Genomic DNA, 7,844 nt, shown 5'->3' with positions numbered 1-7,844 from the left:
CATGCATGTGCCAACATGGACTGCTAATCAATATTCATCCTTTTTGACTTCAAAATGCTCAGGAGTTCTCCATTAGGCTGAATTTATTCTGGCATTTTTGTCTCGTCGCAAAGTAGTTTGAGGTGCATATCCTAGCAGAAATTGCAGACTGTCAAGCACACTCAAGGTCCAGGAGGCTGTCTCACACCAGCTTGAGATCTCAAAGTGTGCAGTTTAACTGCAGCCTCAGAGATCATTACAATGTATAAGTCCCTAACCAGGCATAACATTGGAAAAAAGGGATCATTGCCTTCACCTCCTTGCTCTGTAGTGAGGCCCTTTTTTTCAGTTTCGCACAATGAGACATTCATTCCTGCTGACCTTCCACCGAATCGTCCCTCCTGCATTAGGTGATTGGTGACCTTCCACCGAACCGCCCCTCCCCCTGTATTGGGTAATTGGTGACCTTCCACCGAACCGCCCCTCCCCCTGTATTGGGTAATTGGTGACCTTCCACACAGAACCGCCCCTCCCCCTGTATTGGGTAATTGGTGACCTTCCACAGAACCGCCCCTCCCCCTGTATTGGGTAATTGGTGACTTTCCACCGAACCGCCCCTCCCCCTGTATTGGGTAATTGGTGACCTTCCACCGAACCGCCCCTCCCCCTGTATTGGGTAATTGGTGACCTTCCACACAGAACCGCCCCTCCCCCTGTATTGGGTAATTGGTGACTTTCCACCGAACCGCCCCTCCCCCTGTATTGGGTAATTGGTGACCTTCCACAGAACCGCCCCTCCCCCTGTATTGGGTAATTGGTGACTTTCCACCGAACCGCCCCTCCCCCTGTATTGGGTAATTGGTGACCTTCCACAGAACCGCCCCTCCCCCTGTATTGGGTAATTGGTGAGCTGCCACACAGAACCGCCCCTCCCCCTGTATTGGGTAATTGACCTTCCACAGTACCGCCCCTCCCCCTGTATTGGGTAATTGACCTTCCACAGAACCGCCCCTCCCCCAGTGTTGGGTAATTGGTGACTTTCCACAGAACCGCCCCCTCCTGTTGTATTGGACAGTTATTACTTTCCAGAGTGAAGAACCAAATTGCCAGTACAAGTAACACACTTAAAACAATCTTTTTAAAGGGAGATTGGAATCTGTGTATGTCTGATCTCAGTATAGAGTTCCACAAATCTCTGCACCATAGGCTAACTGGTAACAATTTTTCACATATAAATTACTCAACTCCTTGTGGCCTTACTGCCTTGTGGATACAGTGTACACTTATTGCAGTCATTTAATTCAAATTATATGATTCATTTTTTAGCATTAAATTCCCACTTGGTTGTGTTATACACATAGTTTAATTCAAAATTTTAGTGCAGAATATGACTTTGAATTATGAGGAGTAGACTATTGAAATATCACAAAACTCATATCTGCTCCGAAGTCAAGTCAGTCGGACAGATCCTTTAACCATCGAGCAGACCAAAGTTGCTTGATTTTTATCTGCTCCAATCACCACCAACTGGATTTTGTAGCTGCATTATGTGCTTGATTAAGGTTTGAGTATCAGATTATTTTGGGGCACATGGTTTGAAAAACCTATTTCCAAAGCACTTTAAATAGATGTCTTTAACCAAAAGGGACAAACAGAGCAATGATTTGAATTACATGGCGCCATGAAAATATTGACCCAGAATTTGCTGGGAAAATATCTGCCAGTTTAATGTGTTAAGTGTGTAAATAACCCAGCCATATGTGGCAAGGAAGAGATATCCCCTGAGCGGCGAATCGTCACATATTGCTGGATGATTTGCACTGCTCCGCCGTTAGCCTCGCAAAATCGGCCGCTCGCCCTCACCCTCCCCGTGTGTTTCAAGAAATTGTTGCATTTGCGCAGTTAAAGCAAATTAAACTCGCCGCAGAAAGTTAGGGCTGGTACTTAATGACATAAGGATCCTCTTAACATTGAGATTTATGTTCCTGCAATGCCACTCAACCTCTCCAGCTCAGAAAGGGAGCAATTGAAACTGTGGACTCTCATTCCTACAGGTAGCAAATTGTTCCTGGAGGTTTTTATTCTTTTACTTTCTGCCTCTCTTATTTTTCTCTCTCTTTTAATCCAATCTTTCTTTCCCACTCTTTCTCTTTCTATATCTAATTTGACTTTAATTTCCTTCTGTTGTTCCTCGGTTTCTTTCTCTATCCTTATATCTCATTGGTTAAGGAGATACAATGTTGGACCCTTTGTTCACCAAGGTCCCAGATGCCCCGATGACCTCTATGCTGCTCTAGTTGGAATTATCAACTCGCATTTCCAGCAATTTGCGGTGCAAAAAAATCTTTGGGCTGAAGGGTGAGAGATGCAGGCTGCGAGATGCCCCACTCCAGCAAAATCTGGGCCTTTATGTACCGATGTTGCAATGAAAATTATGCATATCTGTTCAGCTTTCTCCTTCATGAGACATAACAACAGTGTTGTTTTGCAAATTACATGAATTTTGATTTCAAGTGAAAATAATTGTTCCTTTTTGTCATTTCCATTACCTGTTTGTCGTGAAATTGCTGTGCTGACTTGCATTTCGAAAAATTTGAACACACTTTCTAAGTCTTAATTTCTAATCCAGTATATTTTTTGCAGAAGATTTTCTCTGGAGCCACATGTGAGCTCTTCAAGATTATTTGCTTTTTTGGTCAAATTTTGGGTAGTTATTTGAAAGAAAAAAATCCTTATTTAGATTGTACATTAAAATATTAGATCATGAGTGTTGAAGAGATTTGGCTGTACAATGTGCCAGATTTGGTGAGAAATTGAGCTTGGATAGTTTGTCAGATTGGAGCTTAATGCTTAAGTTATAACTTAAAAAAGAAAGTGCTGTTCATGGGCCAACAGGTGCACATTGAGGTATTGAAATAAAGATTTTGATCTACAGTCACTGAGCTCCCAAACTCTCCTGCACTGTGCTTGGAGGGGCTAATTATTTCCCTGAAGGAAGGAGGGAGAAAAAAATCAAACAGGAAGTCTGCACTGGGCTGCACTCGCGCACCCTTAGTGGCACCATTGAAAGCAGTTGCCTTTTATGACACTGGAGGATCAAGGCTTGTGTGGGTCAAAGGGGCTTATGTCCATCTAAAAAGGCACGCGCCCTCTCAAAATTGAAAATTCCGACAGAAAATAATGTCATACTTACTAGATCCTCCTTTAGAAAACAGTTCAAACTGCATCCAAAGGCTTAAATTTGAAGCGTCTAAGTACAGCGTATTTCGACTTGTTCTTTATAAAACTAGCAATTTAACGTTTTTGTTCATTCACATGGGACTAGGTGCAGCTGAAAGTAGATGTAGAACAACCAGGCTCAATAATCCAAAATTACTTGGGACTTGAGCACATTGAATGATCCAGCTTTAAGGGAAATGCTTAAATCCCAAAATGAAAATGCTTCAGCAAAAAGATTTGAAGAGCAGTTCATCCTCTGAAATGCAGAGATATTCCTCGACTGCTATGAATAAAGGATTATATCTAATCTGCACCTCAGACTATTGCATTTAAGGTCCTCACAAGAATTTGTAATCATTCGGCAGATGGTTGTGTTTGGCATTCCCACTTCTACCAAGTGCTGGCGATAGGAATGAGATGTTGATGCCTTTTTATAGCCTTCTGTACCGATATTGGAATATTTACTAGAAAATGGCTACAGGAATTGAGTTATAAGATCGCTTGTTGATTATCGTGGCAGGTCACCAGCAGTCTCAGGGTAGCAATGTTAAGTTGCTTCTTGATGAATATCATATCTGAAAGCAAGAGATTAATGTGCCCAGGCCTAATTATTAAGAGGCTATCTCTCCAGACATGGAACGGTATGTCAGATGCATCTGTTGTATCTCCAAGTGCTGGACTGATGTGACAGAACTATTAGAGAGATGGCTTTTTGACTCCAGGAAAAGGTATGCTTTTCAAAACTATGTGCCCTCACTTACAATCCGACCTAATGAACTGTGATGTTACAGGATGGGTGTTCACAGATGTTATGAATCTGTGGCTTATATCTAAAAAGGCTTAAAAAAAAGCAAACTCACCAAACTTGTAGTTCTAAAATTGCTTCTTATTTTCAAATAAGATTATATGTTTCATTCTGTTGGAGATTTTGTTGTTTTACACAGTATTATCATGGGGTTTAGTTTTTATATTCAGTTTGATTGTGATTGAGTGTGCTTTTTTTGATTCGAGCTTTTAATAATGTTCTTAATCAACTCTCTCCCTCCATTGAAATAAGTATGTGGATGGAAAGAGTAAAAGCAGTAGTTTTGGACAATGAACTCCCAGCCTTCATACTTGGTCTTGGTATGTGAAGCCATCATTATGTCCAGCAAGCCTGACTATGTTGTGGTAAAGGCCAATGTATTTTATGCCGCGCAATTCTTAAAGAATCAATTGTTTAACTATGCAATCGGCCTATACAAATGTACCCTAGTGGACAAGAAATAAAGTATACTGTTTCTTGGAAAAATAAGTTTTTCAATAATTTTAAACACGACAATTGTGTTTTTAAAAATTAATGTCTGAACCTGCCTCCATGTCTCATAATTCACTCCACAGCTGTAAGTAAACTGGTGCAAATGTGTCCATTATTATGTGTGTTATCAGATTGTACTAAAAGCATTATAATTTACTAATGTACTAATCAATATCGTAATTCTGTTAGTAATAAGGTAAAAGCATCATGAGCTGGTATTTCCGTACCAATGGGTCAGATCAGTCATCAACTTGCCCTATGATCTGGGGGAGCACTGGTCAGAAAATAGATCGAAACGCTGATCTCTCAAAGATAAAGCATTTTTCTTTCCCTTCTTTTTGCTAAAAAATTCAATCTTTAGATTTGTTTGCAATTTAAATTTTCCAAATCAAAGTGCTACTTTTGTCATCTACAACGTTTACACATCCAGATTGACGGAGGTCATTTAAGGTTCCACGAGACACTCAGACTATTTCAAAGTACAGAGACAGTTGCACGTGAGTTGGGTAACACACAAAGGCAGAGGTGGCATCAATATTTCATTGGTGGCCAAAGGGCAAATGGGAGTGTATAAGGCAGAGTTACAGTGTGCTGTTCACTGGATGCAAGCAGCGGGAGACAGCTTGGAGTATTTAAAGCTGTCTGGATCGATAGTGGGGAGCTAGTGAGTCTATTTGGGGTCAATTTTCGGATGGCCTAGCGGGTGCGTTCATGGCGGGGGGGTTCCTAAAATTGGGGAATCCCGGAGCGGGTCCGGAGCCCAGCTCCAACCCGCCCACTTCCGGGTTCCCCAATGACTCGAATCAGTGCGCATGCAGCCCCCGCATTTGGGACTCCCACCGGCAATTAAAGCCGGTGGGATGACAGTTTAGATAGTTAGGGATGTACTTCATTGGGAAGAGATTTTAGCAGGGATGTGATTTTTGGACTCTCCTCAGCGTGTTTCCCATGCTGTGGGAAACACTCCCTGTTGTTGCAGATGTGTTTCAGTCAGCAGCCATTGGGAGATTGCTGCGGATTCCCTGACAGTTGGGGGGAATACCTCATTCATTGCAGCAGGGCACTCTGTCACCTCAGACAAAGTTTTGCCTGCCACACCGTTATCTCCACACTCAAAATTATTACATCATACCCTGAACTCTGTTGTCCAAACAAATTTACCTACTTTTGCGGACCCCCTCACACTCACACCGTCAGAGTGGGGGTGGGGGGGCGGTTCCATAGCTGCATTCATCACTCCATTGGAGGACGAGCAACATCACCAGCCTCGCCAGGCACGCAGTCCACCTCCGCCACGTGGAGCCTCACAACACAGTGCTGTGCAACAGGCACCTGCAGAAAGTAGTCGTGCAACTACACATCCACCCACTGTAGGGTGACGCAATGGGTGGCATCAAGGGTGTTCATGGAGAACCTCATGAAAGGGCCTCATTGCACAAGCCAGTCAAGAATGGCCAAGACGTGGCAGTAGTGGTGACTATATAATATGTAATGTGAGTTGATCAGAAATCAAATAAAAGTAAAAACCATGACAAACCCTCAAACACCCTTGTGCATCCCCTTCATGCTCACAACACGTTTGCCTTACGCTTCCTACTACACATATGTGATGCATGCCCTGTGGCTGCAGCACAGGTAGTGGCAGGAGGGGTGAGACTGACCGTGAAAGAGATGCATGAGAGGGTGAGTGTGAGACAGAGCCATGAGGTTGTATGAGGATTGGGTTGAGTGGTAGTGGTGGGATGAATACTGGGGAGGTGAGGAAGTGCAGGTAAGATGAGGATAAGGGTTCAATGGGTGTGAGGCGTGACGTGATAGATTAGTGTTGGCAGTGCAGAAGGAGAAGTGGGGTGGGGGTGGTGATGTGGCAGACGGAGTGTAGGGGAATGAGTAAGTGTACTCACTTCGGCTGACCTGGTTAAGTCATTGAAGCACCTCCTGCACTGTATGCAGGTGCGTGATATGTTGGTGGTGCTGGTGACCACCATTGCCACCTTGAGCCAGGCCTTCGTGGTGGCAGAGGCAGGCCGCTTGCTCCCGCCCGCCGGATGGAAGATCTCCCTCCTCCTCTCCCCATCCCCATGGAGTGAGGCATCATTTAACCTGGGAGCAGCCTTCCCCCTGGCCTGCTCCATGCTGTAATTTTGCCTATTTTCTGCAGCATCAGTCAATGGAGCACTGCCGCTTTAAATAGGGCTCCTCCAGCTGACAGCCTATGATGCGGGTGCGCAGTCCGCCCACTGCGCAGCTTTCCAGTGCGAAACCCGGAAGCCAAGGTAAGTGGCTTCAATTAACTTACGATCGCGTGGGGAACCCACCGATTTCACAGGGCGGGTTACCCACGCGCCCAGTCGACCCCTCCCCCACCACTGCCAACCCGCCACCCTCCTAATATCGGGCCCCATGTCTCTGTCGGTGTCCGTAAATTTCAACCTTCCTAACTCAGGGTTGGAAGGGGGTTGTGAGGCCGGGATGGTTACTTTTATTGTTGGCTGCTGGCGAGGCTGCATTTATTGCCCATCCCTAGTTGCGTTGAGAAGGTGTTGGTAGGCCATCTTCTTGAACCGCTGGAGTCCTTGTGCTGATGGTGCTGCCATGATGGTGTTGGATGGAGTGAGTGCACTGGAAGGCAGTCCACACATTTGAGTGATTTTTTTTTTTCCCCCTCTGATCCAGGTGGAGCTCAGTTTGGCACATGTCTCACTGTATGGTCATGGTGTGGGGTCGGGGTTGTCCAGCTGTGCTGTAGTTGGGGAATGCCAGCACAATCTGAAGTGCAAAAGCTCAACAACAGATCCTATCTGCAAGAACAATGGGCAGCTGAGTGTGCAGTTAAGGCAGTAGCATTGACAGAGATGGCTGTTATCCTATTCAATATCACACCTGGTTAAAATACCACAGAGTACAAAGTATATGAGTATCATGGGGAAGACCTCATAACATACAGGGTAGCCACATTCAGTGCACGTTAAATTATTTTACTCCACCATTTTCCCCTCTGTTGTGTGTACCTTTTTAATGAGGCATGGCAACAGCAGCAAGTTTAGGTAATGGCAATGATTCTGGTGTAACAAATGTCAGATTAGGTAGTGCTTCAATCATTAGGTATATCTATGTGTAATGATTTTAATGGGTGGAAGATTGGTGTAATGGGTCAGTATGTGTGATTTGGTATCAGAAAGACAAGCGAATGACGTTTCTCTCCTTGCTGTGTTTGGCAACCATTTCAGTTAAGTGAATTTACTGGATTCTTCTCCAATCTCCAGTTCATCCCATTCCTCTCTCCATGTATGATGGAAGGTGCAAAAGGGCAAAATGCCATGTTGCTATCCTCTTATTGGGATAGCTG

Source organism: Heptranchias perlo, chromosome 34, assembly GCF_035084215.1.
Source record: "Heptranchias perlo isolate sHepPer1 chromosome 34, sHepPer1.hap1, whole genome shotgun sequence".
Taxonomy (NCBI): Eukaryota; Metazoa; Chordata; class Chondrichthyes; order Hexanchiformes; family Hexanchidae; genus Heptranchias; species Heptranchias perlo.
Note: the sequence above shows the minus strand (reverse complement) of the source record.